This window comes from Heterocephalus glaber, unplaced genomic scaffold, assembly GCF_053883595.1.
Source record: "Heterocephalus glaber isolate CG9 unplaced genomic scaffold, H.glaber_assembly_v1.0 deba00001666, whole genome shotgun sequence".
Lineage (NCBI taxonomy): Eukaryota > Metazoa > Chordata > Mammalia > Rodentia > Bathyergidae > Heterocephalus > Heterocephalus glaber.
The window spans coordinates 14903549-14931315 of NW_028258406.1; the positions used below are offsets into that span (position 1 = coordinate 14903549).

Consider the following 27767-nt stretch of genomic DNA (forward strand, 5'->3'; position numbering starts at 1 on the left):
AAGGAAGGGAAGAGGGAAGGAGGGAGGGAAAGAAGGAGAGAGGGAGAGAGGAAAGAAGAAAGGACACAAAAAGAAACAGTGAATGACTGGACACTGCAATGTCACCAGCGCACTCTCAGATAAATGTACCCGAGGAGGTAATTTCACAGAATTCAAGGGGAAGCAGTTGGAGTGGTGAATTTTAACAAAGCCAGGCAGTTCTCAGTTGATACTTCTGGCCAAAGAGGCAGCAGGACACAGCTTTGGTAATCAGGAAGTCATTTGGTTGCTGGAGGCCAAGGAACTGGGGTGGCAGTGAAGAGAAACAGTAAGTGGTGTGGGAGACCAGAGGTTGCAGCAAGAGTGAAACACCAAGCTTGTCACCTTTGCATGCCTGGCCCTCTACCCCATTCCTCCTCTCCAAGGCATGCCATTGTCCCGAAACACTGTGGCAGTGTTACACTACACACACTAGCCCAGGAGATGTGTCCCTTTCAATAAGGATCAGGAGCTAGGCATGGGGGTTCACACATGTAATCCCAGCACCCCTGAGGTTGAGACAAGATCACAAATTGGAGGCCAGCATGGGCTACACAGTGAGTTCAAGTCCAATCTGAACTGCATAGTGAGACCCTGTCTCAAACCCCTCCAAAACTAAGGAAAATAAGGATCTGATTTAAAAAAAAAAAAAAAAAAACAAACCCTGCAGGGTGCCTTTTTCTTTCTTTTCTCTTTTTTTCCTTTAAAGAGGATGCAGAGTGGTGGTAGCATAGAATCTGTTAAGAGGAAGAGGAAGGTATCCACAGCAGCTGCCCCCAGCCTGGATACAAAGTTAGTAAAACCTAAAGCCAATGTACAAGGAGAAAAGCAGAAACCTGAGGCAGTAAATGCCTTATCTTGAAAGAAATATGCTTTTAGTTAACAGAAGTTTTGCCAAGTTAAAGGCTCTTGAAAGAAGTAAATAAATAAATCCCCAGTTTAGTTGTCCAGTGCTGGGGCTGGGTCATTAGAAGAAAAAGCCTGGGACTTTGTTCTTTAAGGGGTCCGGGGTTTTCAGTGAAGGAAGTTAGGACATCAGCTCCCACCCATCTTCCACTCCCCCTACCCAATGAGGCTTGTAGTGATCTAATCTGCAAGAGATAAAGTCCAATTTCCTCAGCTCTGGCACTGATAAACACCCAGCCAAAGCCAGCTCTGTTTACAGGGCAATAATTAAAGCTCTCAGGAATCCAACCAGGACTGTGGTCAAAAGGACAAGGACAAACTCATATGTCTCTTGCCATCTGGGCAACTGTAAGCACCTCCTGTTGGAATTTAACCCAGTGGAATTAGTATTATCACCATCCATGCCTTTACAGATTCAGCTGGACCGTAACAGCACATGACCAGCCTGGCTACTACCTAACTCTGCTGATCACAAGCGTGAAGCATGCCACTAAGTTAGCCTTCTGCAGGTAGGCAAGATTCAACAAAACATACACTAACCTATTTAAGAAGAGACTAAATCCTAAAAATTGTGTAATTCCATGTTGAAGTGGAGCACCCTCTTTATAAAACGTGCATAGCAAGGTATTATCTGACATTCTTGCTGTCTGTTAGTTTTGCAGAGCAAATTCTCTTTCCTGTATTTGGGAATAGTACAATAATGTGCGTGTATTTTGAGATGTAGGGGCAGAGCAAAAGAAGCAAAAGGAAAAAATATGCATGGCCATGGTCTCTACCCTGAGAGGTTTTTCAGAGGTATCACCTGGTGAGAGGCGGGAGAGGGATGCAGCAGAGACCTCGGGACATCCCATGAGGAGTGAACCTTTCCTCAGGCCCTCTGAGTACACACTGGAGATGCCAGCAGGAAATGGGTAAGTCTCCATTTGGATCAGAGACAATCCTGGCTGGAAAAGAAAATGTGGCTGTGGACATCTGGGGGCTATCATCTCTTCTGCACCAGGACATATTACAAACATCTTATTTACTAGGATCAAGAGGAAGGTAGCTTGTGCTGTGTCAGGGTTCTTGCACAAAAAACCAACCAAACAAACAAAAAACTGGAAACTGGTTTTTTGAATGAGGCTTTTATCAGATTTCAAATTTATAAAACAGATAAACATAGTATTTTGTCAGCATAAATTTATCTTGAATATTTTTATTAAAACATTCACTCATTAATAAAACAGGAAGACTATTTTGATGAACATAAATATCTGGAGTTAGGCATCATAGTTTGCTTCCTATCAATCTCTATATCCAAATTCCTTATTTTAGTTGCCATTGGCTATGTTTGGAATTTTTAGAAGTCTGTGTATGTGTCTGGAAGTAGCTAGAAAGTTCTAATTCAAATAAATACAAGCAAATATAAAGTTTTTTTTAAGTTCCCTTTGATCATATTATCCCATCCTCTAGAAGGAATTAATTTAAAAACTTGGAGAAGTTAAAGACATTTTTAGTTTCAAAATTTAATCACAGTTTTAACAATGGCTTAAATTTCTCATTATAACATAAAAATCAGCAACAAACACCCCAACCTTCCAATAAGTACTAAAATATTTCTAATAAAATATGACACTTTGATGTGTGATGACACACCTGCCATAGCCAGGGGCCTTATCCTTATTTGATATTTAATTGGGCTCTCTAGTAATGATGCACAGTTTTTACTTGGGCAGATCAATACTGGACTAGTTTCAAAAAAAAGGCTTGTGCAAAACTGCCATTATTTAAAATCGATGACAAGTTTATATAAACTTTAAGTATATTCACAAAAAGGTAGACATTCCATACTGAAGAATTAACTTCACAATCCAAATTAATATATTATTGTACTCAATACATAGAACTTCTGTTTACAAAAGTACATTCATATGAATGTTTTTCTTACAGGTTTTTAAATAATTAAAATATATTTAAAACATAATTTGAATCAGACATTTGTAGAAATCCTAAAGAGCCTTCCAAGAATCCATTTATACAGCATGGGTGGAATTTGGATTTTGGATGAAAGAAGATAAGGAAGAGAGATATTTGAATAGTAAAGAAAGAGGTAATAAAGGAGCTTATAATATTAAAAGAGTTTGAACTAGACTTTAAGACTCATGAGCAAGAAAGTGACATGTCCACATTTTTAGAGAAAGCCCACTGGCTGGAGTATGGACAATGATTTGGGTGCAGGTAAAGGGGTGAACAAAAAAGAAAGACAGACTGGTCAGTTAGGAGGTGGTATGAAATTCAGATGCGAGATAATGGTGCCCAGAACTAAAGCTGCAGCACTGTGGCAAGGAACAACAGAGGTGAAAACTTGAGAGTTACTAAGAATGTAGGGTTGACGAGACTCAAATTTTCATTAGATGAGTGTTTAGGTACCCAGACACGGTGGCACATGCCAGTAACCACAACACGCAGGAGGCTGAGGCAGGAGGTTCACCATGAGTTCGAGACCAGCATGGACTACATAGTGAGTTCAAGGCCAACTTGAACTACATAGTGAGACCCTGTCTCAAAAAAGAAAAAGAAAAAATCACAAGGGACTGAGGGGCAGAAGAGAAAGAGTGATGCTAAATTCTCTGGCATGGGCAGTGAAATGGATGGGGTTTCTATCAGCAGGACAGGAAATTCCGAAGTAAGAGATTGGGGTGGGAGTAGAGGAAAAAAATACTGGGCCCAGACATGTTAAGTTTGAGGTTGGAGGTTCAAGTTAATAACTCCTCACTGTGTCCTTGTCAAGAAGTTCAAGTCAATAAGTACTTACAGAGTCTGAAAAAAACTATGCTAATCAGGGTCTGGCACAGAAAACACATAAGCAACAGAGCTATCCTTGGAGGGGCTTACAACAAATATAAACAAATAATCTGATTATAAAGCAAAGGTGATCAGTACTTTAGGGAGGTAAACACCTTTGGAAAAATAAGAAAGGGTATTTCACAAGGGTTCATAGGTCTTAAAAGATGAGTACAATTGGTTTAGGAGGCTGGGAAAGGATAAAAACAATGCAGAAAGGAGTAACAACACAAGCCAGATATGGAGGGGAAAATAAAATATGTGACATTTGTAGGGGCCTAGAATACTTCATTTCATTTAGCTTAGGGTAAAAATTAATGATAGGTAAGGCAAGAGAGGCAAACTAGGGCACATCAAGGAAAGGTTCCACCACAGGGCTTTATTGCAGAACCTTTTCCATACAAGTGGAAGCCAGAGAAAGTTTTTGACAGGGGAAAGCATGAGGTCTTGAGAGCCAGTGCCCTGAGTCACAGTTTGCTTCCTTCATATCTGAAGACGCAGACTCCAGCTGCAAGGGCTGCAGAGAAAGTAATGTCATCTCTTCCCCCATCAGTCTTTCCAGGTAAATGTCACTCTTAGTACAAAAGGAAATACCAGTGGCAACTGAAAACCACAGCAATGGGGCCATGTGGGTGAAGTCATTCTGTCTGAGTCACTAATACTGCATTTTAACTTATTTTGGAATCTTTGGTTTCTGGTGTGGGGATGGATTAATTGGCAGGAATTACAGAAATAGTTATTATTCCATTTTGATTTGGGGAGTTCATGCAGAGATTTTGAAAACTCTTGTTTTACTTTTGGGTTTGTGTCTCATTCATATACAGAACTTTTTTTAAAAAAAAACTGATTCTGATGTAATGAGGTGAAGTGCACATCCTATGTTTACAATTCTAAGAAAGCCAGTGAAATGGTTTTGTCATAGGATATAAAAATTGAACTTTTCCTCCAGTGTAAATCAGGCTATGGCTTGATAAATACTGTGAATGAAGAGCTTGGAAAAAGAAAAAGAAAAAAAAAACCTTTTCAGTGAAGGCAACTATTAATGCCTTCTCAATTCTAACCACTGCACATGGAAAAACCATGAAATGAATCTGAAAAGGCCAACATTTTCCAAATCAAGAATTTTCTCCAGGCTTCTCATTTTGTTTATTTTGTGTCTGACTACATCAGAGTATGACATACCTGATACGTATATCTGTGGTTAGTTTTACACACAAATACAGATATATGCACTGCTTTTGAGATAGGAACAAGAAAATCACGTGCAGAGTCCTATTTTGAATTTCAGATGACAAAAAATCCTATGGTATTTGCAATAGCTTCTAAAATATCTGGAAAATTTCATGGATTACTAAATAATCCAAAGTTAATAGTCTCATCTAAATGTGTATACACTGGAGAAGGACATTGAGAAGAAAACTGGTAAAAATTATCATCAGAAAAGTCCAATTAGAAATGACACAGTGGCATGATTGGCACAGAGAAATAGAAGATCAGCTGTCCTTTTTGAACCTAAGCTGAATTGGATGGAGCAATAGGGAGGATTTTTCCTATAAGAAGTGAAAAGAGGGCAAATATCAGTACCCCAAAAGTAGTTAGGAATGTTCAGGTCAGTAAATTGTTGCCTCCCACAAGTTACAAATTATGAGCCAAATTTTTTTAACCTGATCTGGCAGGATCAAAAGCTTTAGTTAATTCCTCCAGAGTTTGAATATGCTAGAGACAGACATCAATGTTTCTCCCCAAAGACTTTTGACTCAAATTTAAGTAAGCTAACCATCACAGGTCCCATAGAGGACCAAAATTAGATTAACCAATGGTAATTAGCTAGTAATGTTAAGTGCTAAAGGTAGCACATTGTACTTAGGTATTTTTGTTTTGTTTTGTTTTGTTTATATCATGCTCTCAGTTGCATTCTTCTTTTTATACAACTTAGCAATTAGTGGCTCCATGGTGGCAGCTACCTGAACTGCAGGCATAATTTTGGGGAAGTAAATAACCGCTGAAGGATTATTTTTAAAACTGAAACTAAAAAAATTAGCCACAAATATCACCTAGCTATTTGGGACTTTTTTCCTGAATTATACGGTGTGATCTTGCCTTTCAGGGAGTGAGACCTTACGTTTTATCTATGCATAATCTTGAGAAATCAGTCATCAAAATTCTCTCCTAACCAAATTATTTGGTTCTTTTGCAATCTCAGATTATAAGGGATATTTGGACTGTAACTCCAAGAACTACTTTTTTTGTTGTTAATTATACAAATAATACATTCTCCTTTGTAAAAATTCAATAACAGTACATCAAAAGTTACCTGATATAACAACACCCCACTCAGAACTCTCTCCATTATTACAAGGTTGATATGTATCATTTAAGATCTTTTTCTAATATATTTGTGTAATATGTATTTGTATATATGAATATATATTTGTTTTATGCTTTTATATAAATATACTTTATGTATTTTCTATAATTTGATTTTTTTAAATTTACTAAATGTCTTAAAGATTTTCTCTCTGTGTTTAGAGATACTTCTTTTTCTATATTAATTTTTTTATTTTATAAACTTTTTACTTTGAAAAACTTGTAAACTCACAAGAAATTACCAACAGTGAAAAATGTACAAACACATCCAGTCCACCCTTCACTTCTCTCATGGTCACATCTTCCATAACTATAGTACAACATCACAACCAGGAAGTTAATATTGGTACAATCACAAAACTATTCATATCTCACCAGTTTCACATATACTTATTTGTGTGCATGTGTGGTGTGTGTTTGTAGGTAATTCTGTGCAACTTCATTACATGTACAGATTTGTGTAAACTGACTTTATTTCTAAGGCTTTGTATTTTTACCTGAACATACTCTTGTCAATGTATTTTTTTGGTAAATCCCTGAAGAATGTATTTTCAAAGTGCTTTTGAAAAGTGGCTTTTTCTTATTGAAAAGTATTAGTCAAAGTGATTATCAAGGTTAAAGATATAGAATTTTATTTTTTTGTTGTTGTTTTTGTTTTTGTTTTTTGGTACCGGGGATCAAACTCAGGACCTTGTGCTTACGAGGCATGTGGTGGCACCAATGAGCTAAATCCCCGGCCCTAGAATTTTAATTATATGTGGTTGTCCTTTTAGATACTCTTCTGTTCTCTTGTTGTTTATTATATATGGATAATTAGCTATAGAGAGAGGTGGATTGTTAGATGGCTACATAGATAAAACTAGTCTTCTTCCCTAGACTAAAGCCCCTTGAAAGTAAAAACCGCTGTCTTAAAAGTCTTGGGAAAATTCACTGTGCCTATATGCCTGTTCACTGCATCTACTACATGCTTAGTGTATGCCCAGTAAATGCCTTTCAGGTGCCTGGGCAGATTGATTGTCTGGTACCAGTTATTCCACCCTCTGAGAGGGCCTCTGAGTGATGATGCCTTCAGAAGCACCATAGTGCTGTAAATGGACCAAATTGCACACCTTCCCATAACACCCTGCTCCTGGAAAAGTTAAAACAAAAAATTTTGTTTACACTCCTCTCAGTGATATAAGCCTTAGCAAAATATTATTGGATACATTATAAAAGCACATAGATACTACAGTGATAAGGTTCATAGAAGCAACTTAGTGAATATTTACACTCCTACTTCCAAACTCCATCCAAGACAGTGACCGTTTCTTACATGAATTCTGACAATCGCATCATTTGTATTAATGAAGCAGAGGATCAGAAATACAGGCTGCCTGGTGCTCATTCTGGATTCTCCTAGGATGCAAGGGCAAGGTTTAACTAAGGCTACACTTGTTTTACTTTGTATTATTTTTCAGGACATTATTATTGTATTACATATTCTAATTTCACTGAAGTTAGGTCAGGCAGAACAAGAAACCATCATATTAGACCTTCAATTGATTGTAATTTTAAGGATCATTGCAATATTTATTTCTTACAAAGAAAAAAAGTCTTATAAACAGGCAAGAACAATATAGTACAGAAAAGTTGTTTCTCTTTATTGATCCTATCCATTCTTCAACAGGAAGCTCAAATCCTACTACTTCCCTGGGAGATTCTCTAACTAAAAACCAATTCTTTTGCAACAGAGAATGGAGAATTTGCTATTGAAAACACTCATCTGGGTCAAGTTCTGATTCTACCACCTATGGTTCTGTGACTTTGGACAAGTTACTCAACTTGTCTGAGCCTCAGTTTCCTTATCTGTAATAATGAATAATAATGATAACTTCCTCACGTTGGGAGTTAAACGTATTTAACATAATACTTTACACATGCTGACCATTCACTAAATACTGGTCATTTATTATTCGTGATATTTGATGCCACTATTTTCAACCTGTTCATATAAACTGGAAAGTTCATATACCAAGAATTGCAAACAGAAACAAAATAAAGGCAAACAATGACCTACAGGTCAAATTTTGTTTAACCCACACAGAGTTTTCAAATGCATGTATTGGATTCATATATTTATGCCTGATATATATGTGTGTGTATATATATATATATATATTTTGTTTATTTATAACAGTACTGAGGCTTGAACCCAGGGCCTTACACTGAGCTATATCTCCAGCCCTTTTTAAATTTTTATGTGAGACAGTCTTATTAAATTGCTAAGTGGTGCAGGCTGGGCTCAAACTTGCAATCCTTCTGCTTCAGCAACCACTCCCTGTTGTTACTTGTGATTGCTTCACACATTTACTCTACTTGCCTGGTCCATGAAGGCACTTGAGTTTGTGACTACAAATCTGAACTTCTGATTTTGCATCTTAAAAATTCAAAAGAAGAGAAAGGATGACAACAAAGAAACACTGGCCAACCTCAAATGGCTGTCATCATTGAGAAGTTGCAGGGGGGGGGGGGGGTCCTGTTTCATTGACCTGTGACTTGAGGATTTCTGTCTGTTCTATTCCTTAGGCACCTAACCACGAACTGACTTGTATTATTCTCTATTTACTCATGTTTACTTATTCTATCTTTCTAAGAAACTCGTAATCATCTTGAGGACAAAAATCATGTTACATTTTTTTTTAATTGTGGAACAACTAGCTTATATCCTTTCCATAGTAACATTTCAGTAATAACACTACTTATCAATGTAGGTTCATCTGCTATGAAAAATGTACTACCCTAGTGTGAGATGTTAATAATGAGGGAGGCTATGCATGTGTGCCGGAAAGGGCCCATGGGATAACTTTGTATCTGCCTCTCAATTTTGCTGTGAACCTAAACTACTTGAAAAAAAGGTCTTAAATGTTTTTTAACTGAATAGCATTTATTGAGCACTTTCTGTACTCAGTACTTTTCTGCACACTCTAAACTAAGTTCTTGGCTGAGTTTATTCCATTTAGTCTTTACCAAAATAATATTAGACCAGAGTCGCACGGAACACGCCAAGCCAGCCCGCTGCAGACAGGCAGGTCTGCGCACGCCCTACAGAGGTCCCGAGTCATGCGGAACAAGCCAAATCAGTCCACTGGACCCTCCCACCCACCCCGCTTCTCTGTGCGGCCACCTGCTTCCACACTGAGGGAACGCGGAGGACACCGGACCACCAGACCACGGCAATGAGTCCCGCTGCTCCCGGCCCAGAGGTAGGGGCTTCTGAGCCACCATCCCACTGCTCCTGGTCCAGAAGAAGGGGCTTCCCAGCCACCATCCCTCTGGCTGCTCCCAGCCCACAGGAAAGGGTTTTTGGGTCACCATCTCTACTGCTGCTCCCAGCCCCTGTCCCACCTCACCCAGCTCAGAAGAGGTAATCCGGCTCAGAGGAGGTAATCTGTGCAGGCACTAACAGGCCCCACCCCAGTCAAAATGAGAAAACATGTAAATAAGTCTAAAAACCAGACTTCCAGATCACACACAGCAACCCCAAAGGGAAATGAGAGGGAACACTCTGATACTCAATCACCTGGACCCAATGAACTGGCAACAAAAGGGGATCTGGATAAAATGAAATCAGAAATAATTTCTCAGATAACAGGAGAAATTGTGCCCCTAGTGCAAGACATGATTAACAAATCTAGAGAGGAGCTGTGGAACATGATGGAATCCTAACATAAGAAACAAATGGAATCCATAAAACAGATGCAAATAGATTTCCAGGACATGAAAAACTCCATTGAAAGTCTACACAGCAGAATGAACCAATGTGAGGACAGAATTTCAGATATAGAAGATAAGATTGCAATTAGTTGTCTCGGCCCCCGGGTAGGTCAACGGACACCCTAGAGGGGGAGTGAGAATGACAAGGGACAAGAGACAAGAGAGATGGAGACAAGACAGATTTCTGTTCAAGTCTCGTTTATTGGGGAAGCTGCTACAGCATATATACCGTAAGGCTAGAGGGGAGGAGCAAGGGGAGGGTACTGGGGCTGCTTCCTTGTTGCCGGGTAGATTTGCTGCAGGCCCAGAAATGCCCGTAAAAGACACTCAAGAGTTCTAGCCGGGGGGGGGGGGGGGGCAAGGCCCCCCACAATTAGTGACCAGGAAAAGAAAAATTGCTTCAAAATGATAAGGGAACATGAGAAATCAATCCAGCAGCTGCTAGATGATGCAAAGAAGAATAACATAAGACTGATTGGAGTCAATGAAGAAACAGGAGAGAGTAGAGATGACATAAAAAAACTCTTCACAGAAATAATGGCAGAAAACTTCCCAAGCAGGGGAAAAGAGCTTGACATACAGATAAGTGAGGCATATAGGACTCCAAATAGCCTTGATCAAAAAAAATCTACACATAGGCATATAATTGTTAAGATTCCAGAAACTCAACAGAAGAACAAAGTTCTCCAAGCAGTTAGAGAAAAGAAACAAATCACATACAAAAGAAAGCCCATCAGAATCACAGCAGACTTCACAACATAAACCAAGGCAAGAAGAGCTTGGAGTGACATATTCCAAGCCCTAAAAGGAAACAAACTCCAACCCAGATTGATGTACCCTCCAAAACTATCTTTCAAAATTGATGGAGAAATAAGATACTTTCATGACAAAGAGCACCTTAGGAACTTTGTGAATACCAAACCAGCACTCTAAAGAATTTGACACAATATCCTAGGAACAGGCAATGAGGATCACAACCCCAGGAAGCAAAGCAGAATGAACCCATCTGGCATGACAAGAAATTAAATGGAAAGGGGGAGAACCCAACAAAAAGAAAAAGTCATAGCAATGACAAGTCAGTACATTTCAGTTATAACCATCAACGTTAATGGTCTCAATTCACCAATCAAAAGAAATAGACTGGCAGAATGGGTCAAGAAGAAAACTCCAACAATATGCTGCATACAAGAAACACACTTAATTCAAAAGGAAACTCATAGACTGAAAGTTAAAGGGTGGAAAACAATACTCCATGCAACAGGAACCCGAAAAAAAGCAGAAGTAGCTATCCTCTTGGCAGATCAAGTAGATTTCAAACCAACACTGATTAAGAGAGACGAAGAAAGAAACTACATCCTTGTAAAGGGAAGAATCCAAGAGGAAGAGATGACAATCATAAATATCTATGCACCAAACACTAGTGCACCCAACTATATAAAACAAATACTAATGGACATGAAAAGTCATATATGCACTAATACAGTTGTAGTGGTGGACCTCAACACCGCACTGTCACAAATAGATAGATCAACTAGACTAAAACTAAGTAATGAAATACTTGAACTCAATCGAACTCTTCAACAAATGAACTTAACAGATGTTTGCAGAGTCTTCCACCCCACAAAATCAGAATACACATTCTTCTCAGCTGCACATGGGTCTTTCTCCAAAATAGACCACATACTCACACATAGGACATGTTTAAGTAAGTGCAAAGGAATTGAAGTTATCCCCTGTATATTATCAGACCATAGTGTGATGAAATTGGAGATCCATAGCAAAAGAAACTCAAAAAAGTTCATAAACATGTGGAAATTGAACAATACACTTCTGAATAACCAATGGGTCACAGAGGAAATTAAAGAAGAAATAAGACAGTTCCTTCAATTAAATGACGATGACAATACTACATATCAGAATCTATGGGACACAATGAAAGCAGTCTTACGAGGGAAATTCATAGCAGTGAATACGCACATTAGGAAAACAGAACGAGCCCAATTAAACAATCTGATGCTGAAACTCAAGCTTCTAGAAAAAGAAGAGCAGGACAACCCCAAAGCTCATACAAGGGAGGAAATTATAAAGATCAGAGGAGAAATCAATGCAATGGAGACTAAGAGAATGATACAAAAAATCAATGAAGCCAAGAGTTGGTTCTTCGAAAGAATCAACAAAATTGACAAACCCTTAGCCAACCTTGTCAGAAAAAGGAAAGAAAAGGCCCAAAGCCATGCAATTAGGAATGAAAAGGGTGAAATGACAACAGACCCAGCAGAAATCCAGAGGATCACCAATACCTACTTCGAGAACCTATATGCCAATAAGATGGACAACACAGAAGAAATGGACAGATTCCTAGATACATATGAATTACCAAAATTGAACGAAGAAGACCTAAAAGTTCTGAACAACCCAATATCAACCAATGAAATTGAAAATGTAATTAAAAACTTATCAACTAAGAAAAGCCCGGGCCCTGATGGCTTCACTGCTGAATTCTACAAGACATTTAGAGAGGAACTGCTGCCACTACTGTTTAAACTCTTCAATGAAATTGAAAGGGAAGCAATATTCCCAAATTCATTCCTGGAAGCAAGCATCACCTTGATCCCCAAAGCAGAGAAAGACCCAACTGAAAAAGAGAACTATAGGCCAATCTCACTAATGAACATAGATACAAAAATCCTTAATAAGATACTGGGAAACAGAATGCAGAAGATCATCAAGAAGATCATACACCCTGACCAAGTGGGATTCAACCCAGGGATGCAGAGATGGTTCAACATATGCATATCAATCATGGTAATACACTATATCAATAGAGCCAAGGACAAAAACCATATGATTATCTCCATAGACACAGAAAAAGCATTTGACAAAATCCAACATGCATTTATGATAAAAACCCTACAAAAAATTAGAATAGATGGTCTCTACCTCAAACTGATAGAAGCCATCTATGAAAAACCAACAGCCAATATCATACTAAATGGTCAAAACCTGAAATCCTTCACACTCAAATCAGGAACAAGACAAGGATGTCCACTATCACCACTCTTGTTCAATATAGTTCTGGAAACATTAGCCATGGCAATTAGACAAGAGAAAGAAATAAAAGGAATAAAGATAGGAAATGAAGAAGTCCAATTGTCATTATTTGCACATGACATGATACTCTATATAGAAGACCCCAAGAACTCCACCAAAAGTCTTCTAGACTTAATAACCAAATTCAGTCAAGTAGCTGCTTACAAGGCCAACACACAAAAATCAATAGCTTTCCTCTACACCAATGACAGACTCACTGAGAGAGAAATAGGGCAAATAATTCCTTTCACAATAGCATCCAAAAAACTGAAATACCTAGGAATCATCCTAACGAAAGGAATCAAAGACCTCTTCTCTGAAAACTATGGGACTCTGAAAAGAGGGACTGAAGATGATATCAGAAAATGGACAGACATCCCCTGGTCCTGGGTAGGAAGGATTAATAGAGTGAAAATGGCCATACTTCCAAAACTGCTATATAGATTTAATGCAATTCCAATTGAGATTCCAGCAGCATACTTCATAGACCTTGAGAAAACAATCCAAAAATTCCTTTGGAACAAGAAGAGACCCAGAATAGCAAAAGCAATTCTAGGTAACAGAGACATGGCAGGGGGTATCACAATCCCCAACCTGCAACTCTACTACAAAGCTACTGTGATAAAAACAGCATGGTACTGGCAAAGAAACAGACCTCAGGACCAGTGGAACAGATTAGAAGATGCAGAAACAACACCAGATACACTCAGCCATCTCATCTTCGACAAAGGAGCCAAACACCCTCACTGGAGGAAAGATAGCCTCTTTAATAAATGGTGCTGGATAAATTGGGCTTCAACTTGCCAAAGATTAAAACTAGACCTATATCTCTCACCATGCACTAAACTAAAATCAAAATGGATTAAATATCTAAATATTAAAATAGAAACTCTGAACCAGTTGGAACAGAGGTTAGGTAGAACTCTTGAAGACATCGGTGTAGGAAAAGATTTTATGAACAAAGCCTCAGTTGCCCGTGTACTAGCATAAACAATCAACAAGTGGGATCTCTTCTTATTAAAAAGCTTCTGCACAGCAAGAGAAACCACCAGCAGTGTGAAGAGACAACCCACAATGTGGGAAAAAATCTTCACCTCCTCTTCCTCAGACAAAGGTCTACTATCTCAAATCTATAAAGAACTTCAAAAGATCAGACCTCCCAAATTTAAAGACCCAATCAAAAAATGGGCATCTGAAATGAACAGACATTTCTCAGACAAAGAAGTAGAAATAGCAAATAAATACATGAAAAAATGTTCAACATCACTGGTCATTCGAGAGATGCAAATGTAAACAACACTGAGATTCCACCTCACTCCAGAAAGAATGGTTGCTATCATGAAATCAACCAATAACAAATGCTGGCAGGGCTGTAGGGAAAGAGGAACCCTGCTCCACTGCTGGTGGGAGTGTCGACTGATGCAACCACTGTGGAAATCAGTATGGAGATACCTCAAAGAACTAGGACTGGAAGTCCCATTTGACCCTGCTATTCCACTGCTGGGGATCTTCCCCAAAGAATTAAAAGAATCATATCACAGTGATATATGTGTGCACAGTTTGTGATAGCTAAAACTTGGAAACAGCCCAAATGCCCATCAACTGGAGACTGGATAAAGAAAATGTGGTTTTTTTATAAAATGGAGTACTACTCAGCCAAAAAAATGAGAAATTAGAGACATTTATAGCTAAGTGGATGCACATTGAGGTGATACTCTTAAGTGAAATAAATAGGACATACATGTATAAATACCGAATAGTTTCTCTGGTGTGAGAAACTGAAAGTGTAAATAAGGACTAAAATGTATAATAGGTCATGTGAAATAGGAAGTAAAGGGGCAAAGGGGAAGGAAGTGGGAGGGCTAGGGGAAAAGATAGAAGGGAATGGGATTAATATGAGAAAATGGAAAAATAGGAATAAAATCTTTGTAAACAGGGAGAAATGGAGGGTTGAAGGGAGGGCTGGGCAGGGGTGAAAAATAAGAACCAAGAGAGAATTTCCAATGATGAATGTCATTATATTGTATACCTAAAATGTACCAATGATTAGAATGAATAATCGATAATGTAAAATAGGAAGAAAAGGTCCAAAGGGGTAGGGTTAGTGGGAGGGCCAGGGGAAAGGAAAGAAGGGAAAGGAAAAAATATGAGAAATGGAAGAAATGGAAATAAAGTCTTTGTAAATAGGGAAGGGTGGAGGGGATGAAGGGAGGGCTAGGAATGGGGAAAAAATAAGAACCAAGATGCATCATGTAAAGGTACAATTCCCAATGAGAAATGTAATTGTGTTGTATACCTACTATGTACCAATAAAAGAATTTAGTAAAAATAATAATAATAATAATATTAGACCTATTTGTTAGATGAGGAACTGAAATTCACAAAGGTTATTAAATTTGCTCCTGATCAAATAGCTGGTAAAGGACAAAGCCAGGACTGAAACACTGGTCAATCTGATCCCATAGACCATGCTTCTCACCATTTTTGTACACTTTCTCTGAAATAAATAAATCAACAAAAATTTCTTGATTAACTGGATATGAACATGAATGAAATCTTCAGGTTCACTTGTAGTTTTCAGGACACTGGACGATAATTTCACACTTACTATTGTCAATTTTGGAATTTGAGTTTTATTCAATTAGAAAAGTTTTGCTAAGCGTGTGGCCCAAGGATATACATGAGTGACACAATCTTATGGAACATGCAATTATAGAACAATATAATAGGGTTTTAATGACCACTTGAAAAAGTGCTATGGAAACATGGAAGACAGAGCGACTGTAAAATAGTTTTCCACACACAGATTTCTGTAATTCCTGGAAGTGCAAGTTCCAGCATTGTGTTAAGCATTGCACAAATATTTACTTGCTCAACTCTCCCAACTACCCCTATGAAGAAGTTTTCATTATCTATATTTACAAATAATAAAGTAAGCTGTGAAGTTGGTAAGTGGCTTGACTAGGTTCACACAGCTACTAAGTGGTAGAACTGAGATTCAATTTCAGATCTGCAGCAGCCCCTACTCCATGGTTGTTCCAGTTTACCCTGCTGTTTATAAGCTAAATTTTCTCCTAGTCCTTTGCACTCTTAGAAAACATTAATGAAACAAGTTCAGATATGTCTCTTTGAGTTTCTTCCTCAGCCAACTGTGTGAACTAGCAGGTTACATGGCTGAGTCATTAACTTAGAAAATAGATTATTTAGATATTTTGCTTCTCAATTTTTTTCCTTAGGTAAGATTTGTAATTCCTAATGTTCTTTGGGCTAACATCAGTTTTTATGCTTGCGGATTTTGTTTAATGGTTTCCTTATATTGACCTGCTCTCCTTGATGTTAATGTGAGTTTCTTGAAAGCATGGTCCTTTGAGTATCTGTGATTTTTCCTAATCTCTTATCACATCAAATAAGACAGTCTTGTCAGTTACTTGGTTGTTTAATTTGTCATTCTCATGATGGAGGTTCTACATAAAAGTCAAACCATGATCAATCACATTTATACCATATTCTAGGAAGAGAAATAAATCAATCAGATGTGGAATATTTTACTGGACTCTTTTCAGGAAGTGCTTTGGGACTGCCCTCCAGGGGATAAACTCTAGAGTATGGCATATATCCTCCATAACTAATTGGACAAATACAGGAAGGAATACACTTCATCAAAGGGGAGAGAAAAAGGGCTATTGCTAATGGAGGACATTTTGCCAACTTGAAACCAAAGTCTTAAATAGAAGCTTGCCTTTGGGCTCCACAGTTTCATTGCTAGGAATCTATTTTAAAGACAGCATTAAAATTATGTATAGACATTTGTATATCTTTAATAGCAACAAAATGTAAACCAGTAAACAGTTGCACAATGGAAAATAGTATCAAAAAATTATGGTACATTCATACAAATGGGTGCTACATTTAATACTTTATGTAGAAAAATATTTAATGACATGGAAAAATGTTCTCCATCTCTTTTAATCTTTTCATGATAGAATGTTTCAAGCATATATAAAGTAATGAGGTTATTATAACAAATGCATCTTCTGGCTTCAACAATTATTTATTCATGGCCAACCTATTTTATCTGTAATGAACCTATTTCCCTACTGCTCCTCACACATCACAATGAAGCAAATCCCAGACCTCTTATCACTACATTCATAAATATTTCAGCATGAATCTCCAAATAATAAAGGTCTTTTAAAACATAAAGCCACAACACCATTAACATATCTAAAAAATTGACAGTAATGTTTCAAGACCGCTATCCAGACAGTATTTAAATTTTTCATTGTCTCATAATTTATTTATTTTTTAGTTGATTTGTTCCAGTTAAGATCTCTCTTAGCCCATTTCCTGTTGCTATAACTGACTATCACAGACTAGGTAATTTATAAAGAACTAAGTTTCATTTAGCACATGTTTCTGGAGGCAGAGAAATAGAAGAGCATGTTGCTGACATTTGGTGAGGGTCTTCTTCCTGCATCATAGCATGGAAGAGGTCATCATGTGGCAAGACATTAAGGAAGCCAGAGAAAGCTCACTTTTATAACAAAGCTATTCCCATAATTATCCATTAGTCCACTAGTCTATTAAAGGATTCATCCATTCATGACCCAATTACCTCCCAAGTTCTCCTACCCCAAATACTAGTAAGATATAACTTTGAGACTAAGTTTCCTACACACAAATTTGGAGGGTGCATTCAAGTCATAGCAAGAGCCAATGCAGCCCATAATTTACATTTTGCTACCAGATCTCTTAAATTTCCTTATATCTTTAGATCCCACCTCCTTCTTTTTCCTTACTATTGCAGCTCATTGAAGAGACCAGATTATCTGTCCTTTAGATTTTCCTACTTTCCTATATTTTGCTAATAACTTTCTCCATAACACTTTAAACAAGTTCCTCTATTTCCTTGTCTTGATGTTTACTTTTGGAGAAAGAAAAAAACCATTTTATAGGTTTTTATGGGCTGAGTTGTATCCCCTAGTAACCCGTATGTTAAAGTCCTATCCCCTAGAACCTCAGAATGTCATTGTATTTAGAAACAGGGCTTTTAAAGAGGTCTTTCAATGAAAATGAAGTCATTAGAGTGAGCCCTAATCCAACATGACTGGTGCCCTTATAAGAAAAGGAGATTAAAACATAGACAGATCCAGAGGGAGACCATGTGAAGACACAAGGAAAAGATGGCCATCTGCAAACCAAGAAAAGAAGCCTCAGAAGAAACCAACTCTCCCAACACCTTGCTCTTGGTCTTCTAGTCTCCAAATTAAGAGAAAGTAAATTTTTTTGTTTGAGCAACCCAGTTTATGGTACTTTGTTATGGCAACAATAGATAATTAGTTCATAGATGGTATTATGCTCTCACTAGGGAGCACATACTCTATTATCGAGTATAGAATTCTTTAATGAGGAAAAAACACATTAGAAACAACAACTTTTAAAAAATCTATGTAGTGTTAATGTCTGCTATTTGGAATCACATCATATGCCAGCACCATTCTAAACACATTACACTCATTATATACTTCATCTTTACACTAGCCCTGCAAGGTGGGTATTATTGTTACCATTTATAAATAATGAGACTGGGCCGGGGATTTAGCTCAGAGGTTTCACCACCTGCTGCGCAAGCACAAGGACCCAAGTTCGATCCCTGGTACCAAAAAATAAATAATAAATAAATAAATAATGAGACTAATCTGAGAGTTTTAGACCACGACCCCAGGACCCACACATAGTGAGGAGCAGAGTTGGGACACAAAGGAAGCTAACCAGGCATGGTGGTACACACCGGTAATCCCAGTACTCTGGGAGGTTGAGGCAGGAGGATCACAAGTTCAGGACCAGCCTGGACAACATAGCAATTTAGCAAGACCTTGTCTCAAGATTTTAAAGAGTAGGGAGGAGGGATGAGATGTAGCTCAGTGTGAAGGCCCTAGGTTAAATCTGCAATTAAAAAAAAGACATTTAACTTGGGCTGTCAGCCTGCAAGCCTGGGCCACTCTGTACCATGCATATAATGATCACAGAGAGTTTGGTGACCACCCCAAATTACCAGGCCAATCTGGAGAAGAAAGTAGATAAGAGATAAAGTTCTTCCAGTGAGGAAAAAAGGAGTGTTTCTGTGGGTACTGTGTCCTGAGATCCCAGCTCCATTTCTCATAGTTCACTTTGTAGTTGCTAACAGCTGTTTGGTGGTGACTGTTAAAATGACCACAAAAAGGTTCTTCTCCAGTCATCAGGAAAATCTCTGTGACATTACTTTCACTAGCCTTCTGCTCTTCCCTCCTCCCATTATATCCACTAATAACCCTACACTTCATTTCACATTCACAGCTGTTTCCTTCTATTTTCATTTACTTTGGATCATATTTCTTTTCTAATCCAGAATTAAGAAGCAGTGAATGAAAGACAACACAAGGTTGAGGTTAAAAGTGCAGGCATCAGAATAAAACTGGCCTGTATTGGCATCTCTATTTTGTCCTTTCCATTGACAAGTTTGGGTGAGGACCTCATTTCCTCTAGGCTTTGCTTTCCTCATCTTTACAATGGAGTTAATTATAGTACCTACCTCACAGGGTGGCTATGCTGGCTAACTGAAATAATGCATATAAAACACACCACACAGGGCCTGGAGTTTAATAAGACAGCTTTGAAAGGTTAGCTCTGAAAGGAAAAAAAGGGTGGTGGAGAGAAGAGAAGAATGTCAGATTGCCCCAGTATTCACTGTCCGTACAGGATACAAAATCCACCAAGAAAAGCAGGTCAAAAGATTCTTGGTGACTTTGTCACTCCCAGTACTTGCAGAAAGTTCCAGGCACTCAGATTTTACCACACTGGCCCCAGATCACCTTTACTGCCTTTTCCAGTGACTTTTTAGCTATCTTATCACTCCATCAGCTCTGAACAAATGGCATTGACTTTGAAAGTTGGAGCCTGGATGTAGTTAACTAAATGCCAGTGAATTTATGAAAGAGAGCCTAGAGCAAGTTTCTTCCAGTTTTCTCTCGAAATTTCTGGCCACAAGCTTTGACCAGCAATGGAAAATTTCAGCTCTGGTAAGCATATTCCACTTTATCTTACCAAGTCAGTCTACTTGGGGTTATGTCCCCCAGTTCCACATTGGGAAAAGTGCATTGTATCATTGTATTTGGGACAAGCCAGTTATGTTGATATGACCTTTGTTGATGGTGTCCAATGTGATACACTAGCCTACCATCTTCTCTCTGTTACTATTTCCAGACCATCTTATTGCCATCCACTTCTTCCTACTCTGCTTGCTCTCTTGATACTTGGTCCACTCGTATTTGATCTATATCAGCATGATTTTGTCTCCTACCTTCTTTTTTTTTTTTTTTTTTTTTGTCTCCTACCTTCTTCATGGTGGTCTCCTTGATTAGGGATAGGCCCATGACGCTGTTCTGGAGATCAAGTATGCTTGTCAGAGAAGGCTCTGCCAAGTGCACATTGGCCCTGGAGCACTGGGATCGTGGACTGTGGGGCAGCTCCAGATTGTCTTCCTATGGATGTACATACTTTCAGTATGACTTCCTGAGTTTTCAAGGCCTTCACTCTGCTGGTGTGGGGTGGAAAGTGGAGGCCAGTGCAAAGAGAGCTGCAGCTTCCTTTTTTATTTTCCTTTCTTTTTGTTAAGAAGAGTCTAAAATTATGTGTTTGAAATAACCATTTCCAGAAAAGAGAACTATGTTGTTTTATCTCAAGCTCCTCAAATGCCATCAAATCCAAGCATTCCTGCTGATCTTTGCTGTTCAGAGGTTGGGAAATTTTAAGTAAGATTTAAGAGAGCAGTAGATGGTTTTATTCCATGAGCAATTTTTTCCGTTTATTTCTTCTTTCTTTTTTATCTACCCAAAGAGTGACTCATTTATATTTTAGATGGTAGGTTTGAAGATTGTCTTTCAAGTAAAATGTTAAAAGAATGATAATCACAATGAAATAATATTTTATCCTATGAGACTAATTCACAAGAAATTTACATTAAGGTATGTGTTATATTTCACCAGAAATGCCCTACATAGCTATTTTTAATGAAATGATGAACAGTGTTTTGGAGATTTTGATTTACGTCTGTCAACAGCAATATTTTAGGTGTACCAGTTTTCTGTCCAAGAATCCCCAAGTATAAGGCATTGACTGCCCAGCAAAATAAAATAAATCCCTAATAAATCTAAGTTAAGAAAAGTGAAGAAATTTGTCTGGTAACTCAGCCAGTTCAGTGAGACCTAGAGTAGAGAAATTTTTAAAATATGTAGCTCCCAACTGTTAGCCATCAGTATGAAAAGTTAGGTTTATTATTTTTAATAAACTTACAGAATTTCTGGAAATATAGATTGTGAAACATATTTTAGTCTTTTTAGACAATACTAGCTAATGTTGCTATGATTAGTCCTTTAATTGAAATCATACTTCACAAGACACAGATTTATATATTATACCTGCTATGGTTTGAAATTTTTGCTCCTTCCAAAATTCATGTTGGAACTTTATCTCTAGTGCAACAGCATTGGTAGTTGTGGCCTTTGGGAAGTTATGAGTGGGATTAGGTGTCCTCATAAAAGGGCTTAACAGAGGAAGTTTATCCCTTTTAACCTCCAATTTGCACAGACACCCCCACCCCACAATGAAGTATTCAAGGTGCCATCTTGGCCCTCAACAGACAAGGAACCTGTCAGTACCTTAATCATAAACTTTCCAGGGCCAGGAATTTAGCTCAGTGGTGCCACGCCTGCCTCGCAAGTGCAAGGTCATGAGTTCGATCCCTGGTACCAAAAAAAAAAAAAGAAAGAAAAGAAAAGAAACTTTCCAGACTCCATAACTGAAAGAAATAAATTTCTATTCTTGATAAATTACCCAGTCTCAGATATTCTATTACAGAAACAAAAGCAGACTAAACTAACACTTAATTCTACTCATAGAATAATAGTTTTCCTGTTACACTTGGTTAATTCCCTGGTGTTATTTAAAAACTCCTCTTACAGGAAAGGAGAAGGGAACCAATAGATACTCTGCACTAATATTGCCAAATAGTATGCCAAGAATTTAAAAACATGACTTCAGTAAATCCTCCCTACGATCTAGAAGGAAGACATTTTTATTGAGAGATTGTGGCTCAGAAAAATAAATAATTTGCCCAAGATAATACAAATATGATGATAGGAATTGGATTTTGACCCAAGAATTCTTTGATTCCAAAGTTCATGCTGATTTTTTTAAAAATTGTATTGGCTTCCACATTCCTTTTCATATTCTCTTAGAAAAGTGAACATTTAGACACAATGAACCTCTTCGATCTAAAGTTCAAGTAAATATTTAGCCCCCTGAGAAGTTGGCCTTTTCCACAGAGAATCAAAAAAAAAAGTTCAAACCCTTGCAAAAAAATAATTTTGAATTCCTTGCTACATGCTAGATAGAGGTTATGTTTTAGCTGTCTAGAAATGTTGATAGAAAATACTAGTGTTTGGTTTAGGAATTTTTTTTCTCAAGTAGTATCATAAATTTATCATAAATTTCAAAATGTCTTTTTTAAAACTGATACATAAAGCATAAAAATTGTACATATTTACCAGTTATCATATGATGTTTCAATACATTTATACATTGGGTAATGCTCAAATCAGGGTAAAAGTGTCTCCTCAGACATTTATCATCTCTTTATGATGAAATCATAAAGACAGAGCAGAATGGCAGCCAGGATCCTCCAGCTGTCATGTGCCCACTGACACACCACTGGAGCAGCTATTCATGCACCAATCTGCTTTCATAAGACCTAAGGAAGCCAGATGTGAGACCATAGTTCCTGATTTTAGTATAATAGTAAGAAAAGTAGTGTTGACAAATACAAGAAGTAAAGAACGGCTGACATCACCCCTCTATCAACTCTAAATGAAGCGTCATGCCTCCCACATGGGTGACAGAGTAGGAAGTAATCCAGGCCTTACCCTTGAAACTCAGTACTATGTCTGCCACGGTGAGACCCAGTGCTGGACAGAGTCCAACAACCTCTCCTCCTAGGCTGGTGCCCATGAACTGAGCCACATTTCTGTATATTATCTTCACCTCTGATCAAAGTAGCATAGTGTTATTACTTCCATTCTGGAAGTGAAAACAAAACAAGACAAGACAATGAGTTATCAAGTATGCACAAAATAAACTAATGGCACTAGAATCCAGATTTCCCAATTCCTGGTCCTCAAAACATTTTTTGATAGTGTAGCCTCTTTTTAGATCATTTTATAAACACATATTCTAGTAGAGGGACTTCTTGGTTTGATGATGTAACTTACCATAAAATTTAATCACTTGAATAAAAAATAATGATTTGTTAGCTTGCCTTTAGAATGGTATTGTTAACATTTTAACAACATTTAACATTTTACAAATGGAAATGTAATTATGTCCATTTGGGAACACTTCCATTTAAATATACTTAATATACTTTTATTTCCCCCAGTGATTTCCCTCCTCACTTTTATGGTCCTATTTACATTATTTAGTTTCTTCCGATAGAGACTTCTGGCTATAGGATAGTAGGTTGAGACCTGACACCTGATTCCATGGTTGTTGTTGGTAGGTATTTGCTGAAACTAAAGAAGTGCAGCACATGCCCAGAGGACCTTTAGGGACAGCTTACATTCTAACAGCAGGTGCTGGTACCAGGGGCCCAGGTCACATTACTCAGTATTGAAATGCCTAGATTACTCCAAACAAAGAAGGCAAAGCAAAACTAACACAAGTGTAGAACTTACAGAGGAAACAGGGTAATTCAGAATATAGTTGTGGAGATTACATTGCTAAGAGTCTGATAATTGAAGTCATGAAGAAAACAAAGCTGGTTTGGATGATTTGTATTATTTTTCTCATCAGTTTGCACAGATCTCCAATTTTTTAAAGATCTAGGAGATAAAAGAAAATACTAATCTTGGTCTGCTGCCCAGTAAGTGAGTCTTAGAAAAAGAAAATGATTTGCAGTATTAGAAAGAAAAATCCATTTTAGAACCTGCTAAGAAATGAACTCTGTGTGCAGGTCAACCTGTGTGGGAGACATAGCCACACATCACTTCTTGTTGAAGGTCAGTCTTCTCCTGTAGACCATAAGCCCAGGGGGAAAGACCAAAGACCATGCATATTTTGTTGAGCCTCAGTCCCTTGGGAGATAGCAAGGTCTCATGGTTGAATAAATGACTTGAATGATAGTGTGTCCAGAAATATATATATAAGTAACATATTCATGAAATTTTTGTTTTCTTATTGTAGTCTCTGAATTTTCCTTTGTGCAATATTTGCCATCTTTTTAAAGCATTAAAGCATTCATTTCAAAAAGAGGAAATAGAAATCTATATGATTCTTGGGCCAGGTATTTAGCTCAGTGGTTCTGCTGCCTGCCTTGCAAATGCAAGGTCCCAAGTTTGAGCCTTGGTACCAAAAAAAAAAAAAGAAAAAGAAAAAGAAAGAAAGAAAGAAATCTATATGATTCTTTAGGCCCAAAAGAGAAAACATTTTTTATCAAACTCAAAGAAAACTGCCTGTTTATCAAGACCTCACAGTCTAATCTAGTGTATGACACTCCAGACCAGGGTCATTCTGCAATAAGGAATGAGACACTTGGGGAAAAGGTAGAGCTGGTATCCTGATCTTCTGGCCAAGTGTATTCTCTCTCTCTCTCTCTCTCTCTCTCTCTCTCTCTCTCTCTCTCTCCCCCCCCCTTTCTGAGGTAATATTAGTAGATCTCTGTGTAGGCAATTTCCTTTGAGTTTGATTAGAAGTTTTTTCTCCTTTGGGCCTAAAGAATCATACAGATTCTATTTCCTCTTTAATAAGACTGTCCAATGGAGAGTTGTGTTAGGGTTTTCCAAGGAACAGGAAAAAGAAGAAATAATGTATCAGTGGAGATAGAGATATGTGGAGATTTATTGTAAAGAATTGGCTCACATGATTAGAGAAGCTGGCATGTCCCAAGATCTGTATGGTGAGTCAGCAAGCTGGACACCCAGGAAAGCCAATGGCTTAGTTCCACTCTGAGTCTGATGGCCAGAGACCCAGGAAATCCTGGGATATAGTTATAGTCCAAAGACAGAAAAAAAAAAAATCATTGTCCCAGTCTGAAGGCAGGCAAGAAGAATTCTCTCTTACTTGAGGGAGGGTCAGCTTTTTTTATTCATTTTAGGCCTTCGGCTTATTGGATGTGACCCACCATAGGGAAGATGTTATGGACTGAATGAATGTTTATGTGCTCACAAAAGTTATATATTAAAATCCTAACCCCCAGGGTAATGGTGTTACATGATGGGGCCTTTGGAAGGCAATTAGGTCATAAAGGTAGATTCTTCATACATGACATTAGTGCCCTTATAAAAGAGATCTCAGAGGGCTCTCTTGTTCTTCTTTCCACAATATAAAGATATAAGAAGTTGGCAGCATTAAGTCTGGAAGAGGGCCTTCACCACCTCACGCTGCTGGCACACTGTTATTGGGCTTTCAGCCTCCAGGACTGTTAAGAAGTACATTTTTACTGTTGTAAGCTGTGCACTGTATGGTGCTTTGTTATAGCAGCCTGAAATGACAAAGCTAGAAGGCAATCTACTTTACTCAGTCTGCAGATTTAAATGTTATTCTCATCAAAAAACACCCTTATTAAAACAATCAGCTGAGTATTTTATCAAATATCTGGGCACTCTGTGGCCCAGTCAAGTGGACAAACAAAATTAATCATTACAGGAGACATTGCAAGGGCTAGGGTTTCATTTCACCCATGGTGTATGATAAAAATGATTCAAAGGACCCTGGAAACATTTTCTATATTGCTCAGAATTCTAGCTGCAAGCAATAGAAACCAATTTGGTAAACTTATGAAAAAAGTCATCTACTGAAAGAAATTCAGGTCACTGACCACATGGATAGGAGGTCAGCAAAGCATGACTTAAAAACAGTGGGAGGTGGGGCAATAGAAGCTAGTTGTCAGGCTCCACCAATAACAACTTACACACAGCCTCTACTCTAGACACTGAAGCCGCACCACTGTCATTGCTAAACCCCTACTACAGCCATGAATCAAATCTCATCATTTATCTTTCTCTGTGTCGTTCATTCAAGGGTCCACATTCCTGGCAAGAGGGTCTGATTGGCCAAGCAGGCCATGTGACTTCATCCTGATGCGAGAAGAATGAGAGAGGAAACATCTTTCCATTCTGGATTCTTTAGTGGGAGGCAGGGCCCTGACTACAACAATTTGGGTGAGACAGCCACCCCCAGCGCCCAGGAGAAGGCTCTTGGGACACCATAGCACCACTCCCAGCACAGAGAAGGTGAGCCACGCAGGTTCCAGCAACACACACACCCCCACTTTGAAATGAGAAGACACATAAACAAGCCACAGAACCAGACTTCTAGATCACCTACAGCAACCTCAAAGGGAAATGAGATAGAACAATCTGATACTCAACCTCCTGAACTCCCTGAACTGGCAACGAAAGAGGACCTGGAAAAAATGAAATCAGAAATAATTTCTCACATAACAGCAGAGATTGTGCCCATAGTGCAAGACATGATTAATAAATCTAGAGAGGACACAGATAAAACAATAGAGGAGCTGAGGAACATGGTGGAATCCTAAAGTAGGAAACAGATGGAATCCATAAAAGAGATACAAACAGATTTCCAGGAGATTAAAAACTCCATTAAAAGCTTACGCAGCAGAAAGAGCAAATATGAGGACAGAATTTTAGATATGGAAGATAAGATTGCAATTAGTGACAAGGAAAAGAAAAATGTCTTTAAAATAGTAAGGAACCATGAGAAATCAATCCAGCAGCTGCTAGATGATGCAAGGAAGAATAGCATAAGACTGATTGGAGCCAACAAAGAAACAGGAGAGGGTGCAGATGACATAAAAATCTTTTCACAGAAGTGATGGCTGGAAACTTCCCAAGAAGGGGAAAAGAACTTGGCATACAGATAAGTGAGGCATATAGGGCTCCAACTAGCCTTGATCAAAAAAATCTACACATAGGCATATAATAGTTAAGATTCCAGAAACCCAACAGAAGAACAAAATTTTACAAGAGGTTAGAGAAAAGAAACAAATCACCTACAAAGGAAAGCCCATCAGAATCACAGTAGACTTTTCAATGCAAACCCTCAAGGCAAGAAGAGCTTGGAGTAAAGTATTGCAAGCATTAAAGGAAAACAGCCTCCAACCCAGATTGATGTACCCTGCAAAATTATCTTTCAAAATTGATGAAAAAATAAAATACTTTCATGACAAAGAGCACCTTAGGAACTTCATGAATACCAAATCAGCACTCGAAAAAAATTTAGACAATATCCTAGGAAAAGACAACAAGGATCACTACCTCAGGAAGCCCAGCAGAATGAATCCATTGGGCATGACAAGAAATTAAATGCAAAGTGGGAGAATCCAACAAGATGAGTCAGTACATATCAGTTATAACCACCGATGTTAATGGTCTCAATTCACCAATCAAAAGAAATAGACTGACAGAATGGGTCAAGAAGCTAGATCCAACAATATGCTGCATAATACAAGAAACACACTTAATTCAAAAAGAAACTCACAGACTGAAAGTTAAAGGGTGGAAAACAATACTCCATGTGACAGGAACCTGAAAAAAAGCAGGAGTAGCTATCCTCTTTGCAGATCAAGTGGATTTCAAACCAAAATCTGAAACACTTCTGGTCCCAAGAATTTCAGATGAGGGATAGTCAATTTGTGTGTACAAATCTATTGTGAACATGTATTTTCATTCCTCTCAAGTAAAAATTTAAGAACAGAA

At 38.0% G+C, this 27767-nt stretch overlaps 1 long non-coding RNA gene across 1 annotated transcript; it reads left to right on the forward strand.

Moving 5' to 3' along the window:
• Nucleotides 1-1358: 1358 nt before the first annotated feature.
• On the forward strand, nt 1359-27767 carry LOC147822256 (uncharacterized). Its single transcript, XR_015445864.1, has 2 exons — nt 1359-1835; nt 26068-27767. It is a non-coding gene; the product is annotated as an uncharacterized LOC147822256 (long non-coding RNA).